The sequence below is a fragment of the Ochotona curzoniae genome, unplaced genomic scaffold (genome assembly GCF_017591425.1).
Source record: "Ochotona curzoniae isolate NIBS_2020 unplaced genomic scaffold, NIBS_Ocur_1.0 contig_2294, whole genome shotgun sequence".
In the NCBI taxonomy this organism is placed as follows: domain Eukaryota; kingdom Metazoa; phylum Chordata; class Mammalia; order Lagomorpha; family Ochotonidae; genus Ochotona; species Ochotona curzoniae.
Window position 1 is genome coordinate 153809 of NW_024465405.1, and position 16851 is coordinate 170659.

The following is a 16851-nucleotide window of genomic DNA, read 5'->3' on the forward strand; positions in this document are numbered from 1 at the left end:
GCTGATTCACTGTATGCATGCCATGGCCAGAGCCCTACTCTCCTTGCCAGAAAGAGAACAGCCTCCTACCGGCCCCGCTGCTTCTACTTGGCCCGGCCAGGATTACAGTGGTGTTTTGCAATACAAACAGGACACCTGAGCCCCAGTGGCTGCGGGTTTCACTGCCACTTCCCAGGGACCCCACTGCCTTCTCACAGCCTCCTTCACGTGTGTGGAGCCTTTCTTTCTTCCCCAGTGTGGGTCAGTGCTAATTGCCTTCTCACACTACATTTCACGGAACAACCACTCCGGTGCAGTTCCCTAGATCCACCATGCTTTGGGGGCTCTTTGCACAGACTTGCCCTGAACCTACTCCCACCTCCAACCCATGAGCTCTTACTCATGCTGGACATCTTCTTCCTCTGCAGTGGCCTGTTGAATTATGAGTCTTTGTTGGCAGGTAGGCCCACTGACAGTGGGTGCCAGGGATTCCTCAATGTCTTGTTCACACTGATCGGGCTCAGGGATTGCTTGCTCAAGAAGAATTTGATGAATAGGGGCAGGTACTTCAGCACTTGGATTCAGCTGCCATCTGCAATGCCAGCAGCCCATATTGGAGAGCTGGTTCCAGTCCAGGCTGTTCTGCTTCCAACATGACTTCCTGCTAATGGCCTGGAAAAGCAGTATAAGATGACCCAAGTTTTGGGGCCCCTGCCACCCACTTGGGAGACCTGGATGGAGTTCCTGGTTCCTGGCTTCAGCTGGTCCAACCCTGACTGTGACCAGCTGGGAAGTGAACCAGTGGATTCTCTGTCCCTCCTTCCCTTCTTCCCACGTCATTCTGCCTTTCAAAGAAACAAAAACAAAAATTTTAAAAGGCTTGAGGATTTTTCCATACAAGGTGGGTGCATGTGGGAGTGTGGGAGGGAGAAGTGGGGTGTGTGAATAAACAGGAGAGCTTCCCCAGTTCCAACTTCAAAAGGGGAATCGTTCTGGTGCCAGTCATGTCCAGGGTGGGGCTGATCAACTGGCTGTTGAAATGTGGAGGAAGTGAAGGTCCCTGGGGCACAGCAAACAAGGGAAGGATGATCCAACAGACCAGATGGGTGCCAACTGTGTTGCCTGGGAGAGCTCGGGCCCTGGGTGTGGCCAATGGACAGCTCTGAGTCAGGTCCCAAAGTCCTTTCAAGGACAGTCTGAATCAAGCAGGGAGGTGCCTTCCCTGCCTCAAAGCAGGGGAGAAAGGAAAATGAGAAGGGTGGAAATTGACACAGAACCAACAAAGATGTGTAGAGAAGAGGACCGTGTCTTTGACCTTGATGTCTTGAGGACACAGCACAGAAGGAAGGGCACCCGGGAGGTTTTCAAGAGGAAACTGTGGAGGAATGTTCTAGAAAATGGTTGTGCCTACAAGGAATGATACTAGTGGAAAGGGCTTCGCAGAGAGCCCAGGAAAAGTGTTCAGAAGGTAACTCCCCAGTGCAGATTCAAGCTGTCAAATCACATGGTTTCAGAATTTGTAGCAAGCCCCTGCTCCAGAATTTTCTACCATTTTGTTGCTGCAATTCTCAGCTCTGTTGAGTTTACCCCACTAAGGGATTAATCTACTCTGACCCTTAAGGCAAAGGGATCAGAAGGCTGGGTCTGAGCATTCTTTGATTTTGTGAGAAATAGTTCTGGCTTATTCTGGTGGAAAGATACACAATCAAAAGTGTTCCTTGGGGCTAAAGTTTAAAAAAATTCCTTTTTTTTTTTCAGATTTATTTTTATTGGAAAGGCGGATATATAGAGAGGAGGAGAGACAGAGAGGCAGATCTTCCATCCCACGGTTCACTCCCCAAACGGCCACAATGGCTGGAACTGAGCCAATCTGAAGCCAGGTGCCAGGAGTTTCTTCTGGGTCTCCCACATGGGTGCAGGGTACCAAGGCTTTGGGCTGTCCTTGACTGCTTTCTCAAGCCACAAGCAGGGAGCTGGATGGGAAGGGGGGCCGCTGGGTTTAGAACCGACACCCATATGGGATCCTGGCGCGTGCAAGGTGAGGACTTTAACCACTATGCTATAGCGCCAGGCCCTAAAATAATTTTTAATAATAATAATAATATGGCCTGGTTTTGTGGTTAAGCTGCTACTTGGGACATCTGCACCGGACATGAGGATGCCAGTTGGAGCCCTGGCTGCTTTGTGCCTGATGCAACCGCTGGCTAATGCACACCCTAGTGAAGCAGGGCTTTGGGTCCCTGCCACCCAAGGGGGGACCTGCGGGAGTTTCAAGCTCCTGGGTCTGGCTCCAGGCTCTTGTGGGCCTTTGGGGAGTGACCCAGCTCATAACAGTTCTCTCTGATTGCCTCACTCACTCTTCCTCTCAAATAAGAATTCTTTTTTTCTTATATTTTTGACAATCTTTACATAGTTAATTAGCATAAAAAGGTTCAAGGGCTACAGGAAAGTGGGTAAAATTATTATTTCCACATTGTTTCCTTCATGTATCTGAGGTAAAGGGGGGTATTGAGCGAGAAGCCCCACCCAGTCTCGCACCCACCCCAGGTCCCCGATGTGGGGCATGCTCCAAGATACTTGCTCAAGTGGTTTTGGTAGTTCACCAGTTATGAATCACTGCCAATCTCGCTACTCCAAGAACGATGAGGTCGTTGAAGAATTCACTGACTGACATAGTCCATCTTAGAGTCTCCATTTGCCCAGTATCTCGCTGCCAACATATAGCTGAGGTGGTTGATTGATTTGTTCTGTCCTCTGTCTTTTCATGATTAGGGATCTGAGTCCAGCAGTTCGAATGGGGAGATCCCCAGTGTACCAGTAGGCACAGGGCCTGGCACAGTCCATCGCCCTGATCAGCTGGTGGTTGCGATCACTGGGTTGGTTCCTTTTCCAGCCCTGTCTTCCACTGGAACCAATGGGTGTTGCAGTCCAGCCTGGTTCTGCCCAGCACACTCAGCCCTCACATAAATCAGTGGGAGATGCAGCCTAATCGGAGCGAACCACAATAACCCCCACCAGGTCCCACCCCCTACCCTGGTCCCCATGCTTGCCACTATGTGCAGCAGACTAGTCCAGTCTGTCCCACATCCCATTCAGCTCTCATACATGTCAACGGGCATTGAAGCCTAGTTCCAAGTAACCAGCTCCACTATCCAACCCACACTGATGTTGTTGGGTGCCTTTCTGTCTAGCCACCCCTGCCCTGTCCTGGTTTTCATGCCCTCCAGTGGGAATGGTAACCCAAGAGGGAGGAGCCCACTATTTCCCTTCTAGGCCACTCCCACTCCCGGATTATGCACTCTCCAGGTGGTTCTGAGGTTTAACTTGACAGAATTAGCCCTCAGTGCCAGCTTCTGCCAGCTGATGCTGCGGCAAAGCCCAACCAATCCTCACCACTCTAATTTATGCTTGCACCAGTGGGAACAATCAGCCCAGCCTGGCTTTTACCTGATCTAGTCCACAGGAGCCACACAGGTGTTATAACCCTGCCTAGTCTGGTCTGCCCCCATCCCAGCTCACGCTCTCCAGTGGGAATAGTTGTCCAGCAGGGGAGCCCACCCCCCAATATTTCCCCTGCCGGCTCTGCCCCTTCCATTCTGGTTTTCACGTGTGCTGTTGGTGCTGCGGTCACATCCGGTACAGGCAAACTCACCTTGGCATTCCTTAATGTGCACTGGTTTTTAGTCACAACCGAACCAGGCTCAACCCACACTATTCTGGTGCTCAGATTCGCCAGTAGATGATGGGAACTGATTGAGCCTGGTCTGCCCCTGACGCATGCCAAATGTATGCCAGTGGGAAACTTTCCTTGGCCTGTTCTGGGCTGTTTCCTGTCATGCTTCTTGTGCTTATCTCTACAGGGACTGTGTCCTGCCAGAGGAGTTGCCCAGGCTCCTCCATCAGAATCTCTCAGTACCAGAATTCACACATACCAGTGGGTCCATGAGCCAGCCCTACTCAGTTCACCTCCTGTCCTAGTAGGAACAGTGGCCTTTCCTGGCTGGCCTTCAACCCAATCTGGTTCTTGCTGTTGGATGTTTCAGCCCAGCCATGGCTCATCCATACCCACATACAGCTCACATATGGCTAAGTAGGGGCAGAGTCATAGCCTAGTCTGTCTCATATCTACCCTTGAACTCCAGTGCACCAGATGGTGTTGGAGTCTAGCCCAGCTTGGTGCATCCAGTCCCAGTCCACACTTGTGCCAAGGAAAACTACAACCGTTTCCTGTTCGGAATGCAGCCCCATTCCAGCCTCCGTGCTCCTTAGTGGGAACCTCAACCCAGCTAGGGTGTCCCCTTAGCTCCCTAACCAGGCCTGTTCCCAGCCATAGATTGCATGCATGCCAGTAGTTGCTCTGACTCAGCTTGGCAGAGCCCCTCACCTTTCCCGGCCCCTGCTTTAGATGCTATGGCTTAGCGTTCCTGGCAGACCAGTAGGTGCAAGAGGCTAGCTTGGCATGACCTGTGCTCCATCCTGATTTCTAATTTTGCTTGTGGGCTAAGGTTTGCTCAGTCCTGCCCAGTCAACCCTGTTGCATTACCAATCCACACATTAGCCAGCCATTGGAGCTATTTTGCCCAGCTTGTCTGACCCCCAGGTCTGGAACCATGTGTTCACCAGCGGGAGCTTTGACCCACCCGGGGAGTTTCTCAAGTTCCTCCACTTGACCCACTCCTGGACCCAGTTCTCATACATGCCAGTGGGTTTCAGGCCAGTGTCTGGCCTAGTCTGGCCTTCCATTTGAGCAATGGCAGGCTTCTTGGTCCAACTAGCTTTAGTCCATCACCCCTTCAACTCTTGAGCTAACCAGTGGGGCTAATAGTTCCACAGGGTTTTGGCCCACATATCCCCCACAGAATCTACCCCCGGATATGGTTCTCTCATGTGCTAGTTAATGTCATGGCCCTGCATAATATGACCTGTTTCCTGATTCAACATCATGTCAGATAATAGGATATTATCCTGCTGGACAGGCCCTGAGCCTTAGTTTTTGCATGAACTGGTGTTCGGTGGTCGGCATTGTTCAGTAATTACAAGTTCTACACACAGGATTTAAAGGAGTTTGGTATATTAGTCTTATCCTTAAAGATCATCTGGTCCCTCTCCTCCAACCAACCAATGAGGTCTCACTTACCTTCAAAGGGAAAGTTACTCTGTTGTTGGGAGTCTTTAAGATTGATTCACATCCCAGAAGTACAGTGGAGCTGTACTTCTTGACATGGAGCTACCTAAGCAGCAATTCAAAGAACCAAAACCCCAGAGCTGGCCGCTGGAGACAGCTCACCACCTGTACTTGGTGGCTGGAATTGGGGTTCCAAGCATGGAGACAGTCCCGGCCTGGCACCCACCAGCAGGCTGCTGGAAGTTTTAACCCCCAGACCCCAAGGTCGCCCCCTCCCCAATCCCATCCACCACGCAATGATGGCAGCAGGTGGGGCCCAGGCCCACCCAGTCCTTCAAACTTAGCCTTTCGGTGTACTCACCATGAAGGGAGCAGTCTCTGGAGTCGGGCAGGCCCAGGGACAGGTCACCACGTGGACACAGTGGCTGGAATCAGGGCTCTGAGCATGGGGATGATCCTGGCCTGGCACCCATCAGCAGCCACTAGGCTGCTGGAAGTTTAAATCCCTGGGTCCCAAGTTCACCCCCTCTCTAATCCCATCCACTCTGCCATGATGGTGGCAGGTGGGGCCCAGGCCCGCCCAGTCCTCCAAACGTCCGCCTTCAGTGTGCTCACCATGAAGGGAGCAGTCTCTGGAGTCAGGCAGGCCCAGGGACAGGTCTGCGCATGGATTTGGTGGCTGGAATTGGGGCTGAGGGGGTAGTCACCACCCTGTAGCTCTCAGGGTCAACAGAGAGGAACATGGGAAAGCGACGAGCTAGGAGCCCTCCAAGGCCAGGCCTGCCAGGGACCGTTCACCACCTGAGATCTCTCTGAACCCAGACTGTGTGCAGCGGCCAGCAGGTCGCCTCTGTACAAGACAAGGTGGTTTTTCTCTGCATTCCTGTTCAGCTTGACAAACTACTTGGTTAGTACCATCAGTCCAACCAGGAACCAGAGGTTGGACTTTCATTTTAACGTGTTGGAATTTTACTTACATTTCATGGTTTTTACTTAAAATCCCTAGCTGTCTCTTCTCAAGAAAGATCAGTATAGTTGCATTTCCCTACCCCCATCCAAGCCTATTGGAAATGTGGAATCTGGAGCCGCGCCCCAAATGTCAGAACTAGCCTCTGTATTTCGATTTCCCCATGTGAAAGGCTGCCCTGTCCACCTGGCTGTCTGCCCTGCACCCCCTCTCTCCTGCTCACTCTCCACATGTGGTGGCCAATTCCCGATACCTTTGACCCACCGCTGCCTTCTACTGCCCCTGCCCCCCATGCTACTGTAGGCTTGCATGCAGCAGCCACCACTGTCACCTTCTCTCCCGACACAGAATCATGCTGAAACCCCGCCAGCCTCCCACCTTCACACGCCTGCCCCTTCCCAGCAAAACGAGGCTGCTGAGAGACACAGGGCCAGTCCTACAGCTTGTCATTAGCCCCTTCTCCTCTGCCTGGAAACTTCTAGCACCTCCCTCTCAGGGCACTGTGGGTGGATGACTTTGACGTTGGTTCACTGGGAGGCTGAAGCTCTCAGACAGTCCTGGCCGGGTGTGGCCTGCAACTTGTCTTCGGCTCCCTGCTCCTGCGTGCGTATTTCCCTGCCATCCTAGTGCCATGGAGACCACCAGGCAGCTGTGCGCCTGAGGCTGGACCCTCTGCTGTATTCTGCACCCTCCCTCCTGACCCACTTGGGACGCAGCTGCAGAAAACGCCCCTGTCCGTGTCTCCTCACATGGCCCCTCACCCTTTAGGTCATTCTGCTTACTATAATGACCCAAGTCTTGGCCATTCTGTAAAGAAAAGAGGTTTTCTTAGCTCACAATGCTAGAGGTTCGATGCTGGCCGGGTCCAGGTGCAGCAAAGAACAGACTATGGCGAGAGACAGGGAGTGTGTGTGTGTGTGTGTGTGTGTGTGTGTGTGTCCACTTACATGCCACCAGGATTCTACCCTGACAACCTTATCTAACCCTAATCACCTTTCCCAAGGCCCTACCCCTAAACTCCAGTGTTGAATTAAGTTTCTCCCCTCTAGTACTTCGCAGTGGAGACTTAATTTCCACCTGTGCTGCCTTCAACCATGTCAAAATAGTACTGCCGAAAATAGTACGAGTACTTCCCGCTGGGGCTGAAGCATGTGGCCATAGCTGTCCACCTAAAACGCAAAGCCCAGTGGCCAGCACCGTGGCATAGCAGGCTAAGCCTCTCTCTGCAGCGCCAGCATCCATATGGGCACTGGTTCTAGTTCCTACTGTTTTACTTCCAATCCAGCCCCCAGCTACTGTGTATGGAAAGCAACACAGGATGGTGCAAGTCCTTGGGACCTGCACCCATGTGGGAGACCAGAAGGTGCTCCTGGCTCCTGGCTTCAGATCATTGCAGCCATGTGGAGAGTGACCCAGTGGATGGAAGTTCTTTCTCACTGTCTCTTCTGTGTAATTTGCCTTTCCAATAAAAATAAACAAATCTTAAAAAAAAGAGTAGAGCAAAGCCCTAAGACCTCATACTCTCTCCTGCCTCTACCCATCCCTTCACTCCTTTTCAGAAGCGAAATTAAAAAAAGTTGTCTGCCCTCGCGGTCGGCCTAGAGTCTTTCTAGAAGTCTTCCTGCGGCTCACTCTGGTCCCTATAGATTCTCCGTAGGATTCTTGGCTGGGGATGCTCCTCCGGTCTTCCCACTCTCTGGCGGAAGCAGCTGTTGCCCCGCAGGGGGTAACTCCGCGGCCTGAAGCTAAAGCCATGGCCGGGACACCAGCCCTCCTGTGGCGGTCCTCTCCCCATGCTCTGCTTGGCTCCCTGGTCTCTGGGCGCTGCTGCTTGTCCTGGGCCACGTCCGAGGTCACCTGTCCTCTGGGAGGAGGAACTCCCGAGCTTTTGCCGGCCCTGGGCACTCCCTCAACTCCAGGCTCCAGTGACAAGCTCCCAAGAAGGCAGCCCAGACCCCCGCCCCCTTCCCAGGGAAGCCCCACGCCCCTCCGTTCCTAGCTGTTTCTGTGGAAGTGTTGCAGAGTCGCGGGGGGGGGGGGGTGTCACCCAATTGCATTTTACAGGTGCTTGGGAAAGAAACAAAGAAACAAGCAGAACTGTCAGACCTGCCTTTCTAATGGGATCAGAACCCACCTCTTCTCCTGCCTCCCCTGCTCCCACTCAGGGCCCATACCCCCACCCCCTTTCTCTAGAACCCCATCCCGGCAGCCCCCACCCCCAGCCCGCGCCACCCCGTCGAAGGCAGTTCAGTCCTCACAGTCCAGTGTCAGCTCTGCTCCAAACCCTCTTAATCGCCCTTAGAGCGCGATCCCACCTATCCTGCCGCTCTTGGGGCTTGCTGGCCTCCAGGCCCCAGCACATCCACACTTTGGGGGGATGAGGTGGGGCTAGGGGACTTCTTCCTGCTCGCTTTCCCTGTGCCAGTGGCATACACAAAGAGCCAAAGCCCTCATTTTGTTCAGGCAGCTGCTCCCAGAGGAGAGCGAATAACAGCCTCCTGGGCCCTCTGCCCTGCTCACCCAGCCCTGTTTTCCCTCACCTGCAGTGCATACAGCAAGGGCTCAGAAAGGCTCTCGTGGCCAAGATAATCAGGGGCGGTATCTTTCTGTAACAGCCTGGAGTGGGTCTCCTGCTCAATTGCACGTCTGACTTTTCAGGAGTGTGCTAATCCTGCGACGGGGACCCGAAACAGACACATGCTGCAGCTGGATCTTAAACCCAAACTAGCGCACACCCTGTTACTTTAGGCACATCCCTTCCTGGGGTGCCATTCTATTCAAGCAGAAAAGAATCATTCCGCACAAAGCCGGCTCCGAGCGCTTCGCAGAAAAGAGCCTTTACTTCAGAAAGTCGTGGTTGAAAGCCGGCCTGTGGTTGCTTCAGCAAGGAGCTCAGCCGCGATCTGGAAGCGGCTGCTTGCAGGAAGAGGAACTTTTTTCCTCCCCCTCCCCCTCCCCTCCCCCTCCCCCCCCGCCCCCGCTTCTGCTTTTCTCCTCCAGCGCCGAGTCCTCCCAGTCGCCCGGGGGCGCCCGAGGCCCCTGGAGGCGTTGCGGCGCCGCCTGACGTCGTGCCCTGGGCGGCTGCGCAGTGCGCACGTCAAAGCCAGGCTGGGGCCGGGCGCGGGGCGCGGGCAGCATCGCGGCCTGGGCGATACTGACCCTTGCGGAGCCGGGCTGAAGGCGGACGCCGAGGCGGTGCCGGGCCCTGCAGCAGCCGCAGCCGCCACAGCGCGAGCGAGCGCGGGAGCCTCCGGGCCACCGTCCGCCCGCGCCGCCACCGCCGTCGGGAGCCGGAGCGGGCGGAAGACAACGGAGGGGCCGAGCGCCCGAACCGCACCGCGGGCACAGAGCGAGCAGCCCGAGGCGGCGGTGGCCGCCGACGACGGGGACGGCGACGACGCGGAGGCCGAGAGGGAGCCGCCCGGCCCGGCCCAGCCCCGTGAGTGACCCGGCTTCCGCCGGCCGGCCGGCCGCACACCAGCCCCCCGGGCTGCCTCCATTTTCTCGGGCGGCGGCCCCGGCCCGGCCCTGTGGTGGGTGGGAGCGGCCGGGGCTGGGCCTGTGCTCTGCCCCCTGGCCTGGGCCTGCGGGCCTCGGGAGGGCTCGGGAGGTGCGGGCCGGGCCAACTGTCACTCCCGACCGCCGGGGAGACGCCCGCGCCGGGAGGCGAGGTCGCATCTTGGCGATCGCCCTTGGCCAGCAGACGCCTCCCCGGTTTGTGATGGAGAAACGCGCGGTGGCCCGAGCGTCCCCGAGCTGCGTCCCCGAGAGCCGGGCCGCCTGGTGCTGGCGGGGAGTGGGGGGTGGTGGTGGAGGTGCCGACCTCGGGGAGGTGAAGCCGGCCCCGCGCTTCCCCCTCCCTTCCCCCCGAGCAGCTCAGGGCTCTGGTGTGGACGATAAGACGAGCTGCACAAATAACCGTGATACCGGTCAGGCCAGCGGACGATGAAGTCCTATGTAAGAACTGCGGAGTGCTAGCAGGTTACCGCGGGGAAGACTTGGCCGCCGCCGATCGCTTCCGCCGCGCAGAGATATCCTGAGGCCCTAGTGGCTTTTGGGGGGTTGGGGAGTGCCGGGATGGCGTTGGGGGAGGGGGCCGGTGCACCAGGGGGCAGCCGAGCTGGAGGACGGGGGTGAAGGTGGCATGGGTGGATCAGGGGAGTCGGTGTGCCGCATTCTCGGGGCAATTTAAGAGAGCGCTCTTGTTGCGGGACCCAGGAGCCCGGAAATGTAGGCTTCAGGGTGTGCTCTAGGCTCCCTGGTGAAAGAAATCGGATAGGAGGGGGCCGTGTCCCTTAGAAAGTGACAGCCTCTCGGATGTGCAGGTGGAACCGCGCACCGGCGAAGCCCAGCTTGCCCCTTTTGCGAAGTGCATCCTTGCATGTCAGCGTCTGGGAGGTGCTGGAAAGATGGGGGAGAGGCGAGCCGTGTGCACGCCTTCGTGCGCCCTGGGTGTCAGGGGTTCCTCACGTGGGGCCCACGGAACGAAAACCCAAGTGAATTCTTTGAGATTGCATGTGGGTAAAATCATCATAATCGAGGAAAACAAATTGTTACCATCTGGGATGGAAAGTAGCACATAGACCTTTGTATGGAAACATAGAAAACTGCTTGTTTATCCTCAGGACAGTCAGGACTGGGAGTTTTCAGTTTGTTTTCTAGGTTTTCCCTCCCTGAATTAGTAACAGGTAGTTATTCGCTGTGTAGGGTTTGGGCTCTGAAAGCAGCTTGTAGAGGTGAGTTTTATAAGCACTTTGCTGTTTGTGGGTATGACAAATGAATGCTAGTGTTTTCCAGTTGAAAAAGTGTTTGCTTGTCAGAGTAATAGTACGAGCTTTATAAGAAGCTTATAAAATTCAGGAAGTTCTGGGGGAAAATGTACCTTCTCTCCTGTAGTTTTACCATTTCAATTTGGGTACTGTTAATATTTTTGCATATTTCTTCTCCAATCTTTTCCTTTTTTTTTTCTTAACATAATGAGTTATGCTACATGCATACATCCTGGGATCATCAAAATCATCTTGGCTAAAATGTGTATTATGAAAAACGCATGCATGCTATTCAAAATTTTGCTTCAAAATAAACTTACCTTTTATTTGATTTTTTTTCTCCCAAGAACTTTTTGGAGACTCCTGCGTCTCTCTTATTAACTTTTTATTTCTTGGTTCTACAGCTTTATATAGAAATGTTTCTACCCAAGGAAGACAAGTCCCTTAAACATGCTGTCTGCGTCTGACCAAGCTGTATTATTTTTGCCTCAGGTGAAATCCTAACTGCTGCGGGGCCCAAGAGGTGTCTTGTTGGAAGTGTGTTTATGAACTTGTCTGTGCGGCTTGGGTCCTGTTGCTTTGGGGTCGAGCTTGTACTTGGCCGGATGTGAGTGATGGGGTGGAGGCTGGGATGGAGGAGAATGCAGGGGACTCTGCTGTGGAGGTCCTGGGTGGGGGTCCTGCCTCCTCCCACTCCCCAGAAATCTCTCACCCCTCCTGTCCATGGAGGCCACGGTGAATCGCACAGATCCAGGCTGAGTGTTGAGCTTTTCTGTTGGCGTTTCTTTAGCAGAAGGTGGAGTTGGTCCTGAAGGATCCGATCGGCTGCTGCAACAAAGGGGCTTTTGCTGTCCATGTGCAGGCGGTCCCTCCAGGTCCTTAGCTGCTGAGATGGCAGGATTCTTTCCGGTTCTTTACACCCTAGGAGGTATTAAGAGACTCCCTGTTTTCCTTCTAATCTTGGAAAGTACAGTGTGCAGGTTTTCATAAAGTTAATTTAAAAGAAGACCTAGGAAGGTCCAATTTAAATGTGAGAGTTGCTTTTATTTTGAAACTTACACAAATAAAGTTTTTTTTTTCCCTTTTTTTAAACTAGAAATACATTACATTTTTATGACTGGAATATTTACTAAATATTTGTTGATGACTACCACGGTAACTTGATAAGGGCAGAGTTTGCCTCCAACCAAACCTGGAACAGGATGGTGTAATTCTGGCTGGCCCCTCAGGCGGTGAGACCACCATTGCACCAATGAGGGGCACAGACCCATGTCCCCCCCAGTAAGGGCCGAGGCGACCCCCGTTTCGGCTTCCATGTCAAGGAGAGTTTAAAAGGCCCCTTCCCCATCTCTTCCGTGTTCTTCCTCTGCAGCCCACTCCTTCACGGCTGTCCTTCCTGCCGCACGGGAAGGGAAGCCCGTAACTGCGGTTCCCTGAAATAAAGGCCGTCTAAATGCTTTTCATATATTTGGCTGAGTTATTCTTTCCCTGGCGAATAGCAAATCTAATATTTTGGCCAGCGGCAAATCTAACGTGTGTGTGTGTGTAGGGACATATGATTTTTTGTGGAGTTGTAGATGTCTGTTGTTGCCGCCACACTTTACTAAGAATCTTTTTTCCTGCAGTTTGGTGGCTGAAAACTCAATTTCCCCATCTTCCATAAAAGTACACACTCCAGTTCTCCCCCGATTTGAATCCAGCAGTGGGACGAGCCTTGGTTCCAGGTGCTGTTCTGGTCACCTTTCTGACATTATTTCAGTCCACTTTCTAGAAATCATTTTTCTCTTTTCTGTGGGTCATTTAATTCGAAGTCTGAGTTCATGGGTGCCCTTAGGTGCTTTTGAAATGGGGACAGGTGGAGTCAGGGATAAGGAGGAAACTTTTGTGAGTAACACTGGCTTTTTACAAACTGAACTTTGCGTGACAAAGTTGTGCGAAAGATCAAATCTTGGTGAGCCTCTGGGTTGGATTTCTTGTAGCCTGTTATTTGGGGCAGGAAGATCTTGAGTATGTATCAGTTCAAATCAAGCCAACGAGCCTAATGCACAACCCTTTTGACTTTTATTGGAGGGAGGGAAGGCTTTTCTTGAGTCCTTCTTTGATGAAAGGTGGAATTGAGCTGGGTGCAAATGGCTACTATATGGGAAAGTAGGGACCCTGATCATTGTTCCTTCTGGAACAGGAGGATGGCAGTGTGAGGGAAGGCAACGTGCGGGCAACGTTTCCGTCATTCAGGGAGTAGATGGCCCTCAGAAGGCAGTGTTGCAAGTTGCACTGTTTCTCAGACCCTTCAGGTATTATGAGAAGTTCTGTGGGACTCAAGACAGTCCTGGACTGGTGGGGATGAGGTCAGGTGAACTCTGTTGCCCGCAGCACCTTGTTTGGGGCGCGCGTGACTCTGCATCCTACCGATTCAGGCTCTCTGAGCGTCCCAGTTCTACTGTGCCTTTAACATTTTCTCTTGAAGTGGCAGCTGTGATGTTGCGGGGTGGGGGGGGGGGGGCGGGGAGGGATGGCATGCAGAGAATTTGTAAGAGGTCCACAGGTGTAAAGCAGGGAGTGAAGTCTGTCCTGGCCATGGTGTTGGCTGTAACATCCTTAATACATTGTGCCTGACTTGCGATCTTGGTACAGAATACAGTGGATGCAGAATACAGTGTTTGTAAACTGTGGGTTTGTGTGTGTGCATGGTTACAGAGACCAATACTTAGTGGCAGTCTGTTTTTATGTGGTAATTAGTCCTTGGGAACATCCAGCAGGTAAGTTGTTGAGGACCAAGAAAGTATGCCAACGTTAAGAAATCAGAGCACTTGGATTATTTGAATTAAGTGTTGTATGAGAAACAGTAGACATTTTGTAGCTTGATCTTAATTAAGGTGCTGCTTTGTAACCTTGTCTAATGAATTGTAGCTTGATCTCTTATAGAGTACTATTCACATGTTAATCACTGTTCTCTCCCACCCGGATTAAATGTCAGTTGTATTTAGGCATGAGGAAGAAGTAGGAGGAAGAGGTTTCTGTTGACAGGTCTGTAGTTAAGGCCCATTCTTGGGGTTATGAAATTTGGAGAGGCAGTGCTGTCTGGTGGTTAAAAGCAGATGGGGTGGCTGGGTCATCTGGATTTGACCCCTTGCCCATCCTTCTGTGGGCCCCTTAGCCTTAGGGCACTCTGGCTTAGGTTCCTTGGTTGGGAATGATGAAGACCACATCAGAGAGTTCTGCGATTCAGTGAGCTGCTGTGTCCTCGCGTGCCTAGGGTAGCAGTGGACACAGTAAGTCTGTGGCTAAGGGTGAGGGGAACTGGAACTTCAGGACCAATCCTGTTAGGACACTTCCTTTGGCAAGTAGGAACTCTGAGGAACACTGTAGCTAGAGCAGTTGTGTGGTTAGCTTTGAGCCTGAGCTCTTCCAGAGCTTTCTGTGATAGGAAGTTACCTGGGTAGGACTTAGAGTTGAGCAGCCACAGGACTGGTTCTAGAAGCCGATTTTCTTTGTCTTTTGTTCAATTTTCTAGAATGGAATTGTGATTTCAGTGCCTTCGGTGGACCTTTTCGTGAACGTGTACAAAGATTATATCTGATGTATATTCTAATATTTGTAATACAGGGGTTGTTTGGAGTCAAAAGTTGAAATACACAGTCAAAGGAAATGCACAAAAAATCACTAGGCAGACGGGGTGGGGAGTGCATATTATCACTGACTAGTTATTAAGTGTCAGACATTTCTGAGATAGGTAGTGTATTCCTAGCATGGCTGCAGATAGGACATCAAAGTTAGCAGGGTCACACAGACATTGTGCCGTTGGTGTGGGATTTGAACCCAGGTCTATTTTACTTCAAAACATGTGGCTCCCTGGAATGGGAATAATCGATTTCCCCCTTCCCCTCACCCCACCACAGGGTCCTTATTTCTCTTGAGAATGTTTGGCTATAAAGAGTCTAATGAAGATTTTAATAGGTTGTCAAACAGTAACCACATGCTATAATCCAAAATGGTTTATTTTAAATGCATTAGTTGTACAGAGTCATAATTTGATTAGTGGTTTACAGTTTAGTTAGACCAGTAGGTTGTATTCTTTTTCTTATTAATCTTGTGGCAAGGATAGGAGGCCCATGATACAGTGGGCAATCAGAAGAGCTGGGCTGACTCCTGACTCGGTGACTCACGCTGCAGTCACTGACAAGCAGCCTCACCTCCCTGGGCTCCAGTCATCTCCCAGGTGAACCCCTGGGGGGCGGGGAGGAGTCTGGGTTGAAAAGCTCTCACGGGGAGGGTGGAGAGTGCGCTCCTGTTCCCTGAGCTGGTGTGGGGGCAGCACCTCTCTGCTGTGGGGTCTGCTTTAGATCTTGGTGGCCGGTGACCAGCCTTCAGCTATTTTGTCCCCCAACTTGATCAAACTCTTGGAGTTAGTGCGAAGTTCTCTGCTCAGGGTAGTGCGAATCACACCAGCATGCGTATTTTCAGAGTTCCACCTGTGTGCTGGTGAGTAAATAGTCCAGAACTCAATGTTACATTGCTGTAAAGTACAGGCTTAGTAAATCAGGCTAATCATTAACAAGTTCTCAAGCCTCTGTCAGTTTCATTGTGAGAGTTGGGCTGTGAGGTGCCTTCAGCTATTTGTGTAAGGAAAAGTAAAAACATTAACTAAAGAGAATGAGAGGAGAAAAAGAAAAGATGGAAAAGATACAGTCAAGGTGTGAAGACCGGGCCTGAGAGAGTGCTTGGTTGTGCTTGGTGTCAGCCCTCTCCCGCAGGCTGCCTTCCTGTCTGAGAGGTCAGGGGCCTTGGCAGCCCCAACTCTGTCTGGGCCTCCCTCTCTGCTTCCACCTGAGTAGTTTGGTCCACAGTGGTTTTTATGGCTGTCAGGAATGGCCAGCCGCATGGAGTTGCTAGTTGAGGACGGCCTTTCCCTGCCCTGCTAGCTGACATTAGCTAGGCCTTCTTCTGGCTCCTCCAGCCGGTGACAGGAGCTGTCCCATGCAGCTCATCTCAGTCTGTCTACACACAGGATGATTTGGAACCTGTTTGGCCTTTGAGGGGTTTTATATATGTTTTTCCTGTTTGCAGGTTTTGCCTTTGGATTGCGATTTACTTGAATTAAGAGGTCTTAAAAATGTTTTAAATCTCATTCTGTCTTCCCTCAGCTTGTGCTTTTAGAGTATAATATGCTGTTTCTATAAATATCAAATGGCACAGCTATCTGTTTAATGATAAAGCTTCAGCTTAGCTGATGAATTGATTAACTCAACACTGTTTTCTGTTTATTTCTACGACATTTGTGTTTGTGTGGCAGTGATTTCCGTTTTCAAGGCTCGCAGGGCCCCTTTCCTAGAGAAGTTCCCGGTAAAACAGTGTTTCCTGCATTGTGTCTTGCAGCATACTAGTCTCATGAGAAAGCAGTCATTGCTAGGAGAGATCAGAGAGTGAGTGTTAGCTTAGGAAAAAACTGGGTTAAACACAGTGAAGCATATTTATTTTTTTAATGTTAGCATTTTATTTAAATTTTTAAAATATTTTTTAAAAGATTTATTTATTTTTATTGCAAAGTCAGATATATACAGAGAGGAGGAGAGACAGAAATATCTTCCATCTGGTGATTCACTCCTCAAGTGACTGCAATGGCTGGTGCTACGCTGATCTGAAGCCAGGAGCCCAGATCCTCTTCTGGGTCTCCCACACGGGTGCAGGGTCCCAAGGCTTTGGGCCATCCTCTGCTGCTTTCCCAGGCCACAGGCAGGGAGCTGGGTGGGAAGTGGAGCTGCCGGGATTAGAACTGGCCCCCATATGGGCCTTGAACCGGCATGTTCAAGGCAAGGACTTTAGCCACTAGGCCACCGTGCCAGGCCCCTTATTTAAATTTTTTATTATTGAGTGACGAAGAAGGAGAGGTCTTCTATCCATTGGCTGCTGCCCAAATGCCTGTAGCAGCTGAGACTGGGCCAGGCAGAAGCCAAGAGACCTGGATTCCAAGTGGGTTTCCCATCTGCGTTGGCAGGACCCAGCCTCTTGAG

The 16851-nt window shown here is 52.0% G+C and overlaps 1 protein-coding gene across 1 annotated transcript in view; it reads left to right on the plus strand.

Annotated features, from left to right (window-relative positions):
* The first annotated feature begins 9192 nt into the window (after positions 1-9192).
* CAB39 (calcium binding protein 39) overlaps positions 9193-16851 on the plus strand; it is a 90856-nt gene continuing 83197 nt past the window's right edge. Inside the window, exon 1 of the mRNA XM_040972281.1 lies at positions 9193-9510. The gene's annotated coding sequence lies outside the window, so the exon portion shown is untranslated. The remainder of the gene's footprint in view (positions 9511-16851) is intronic.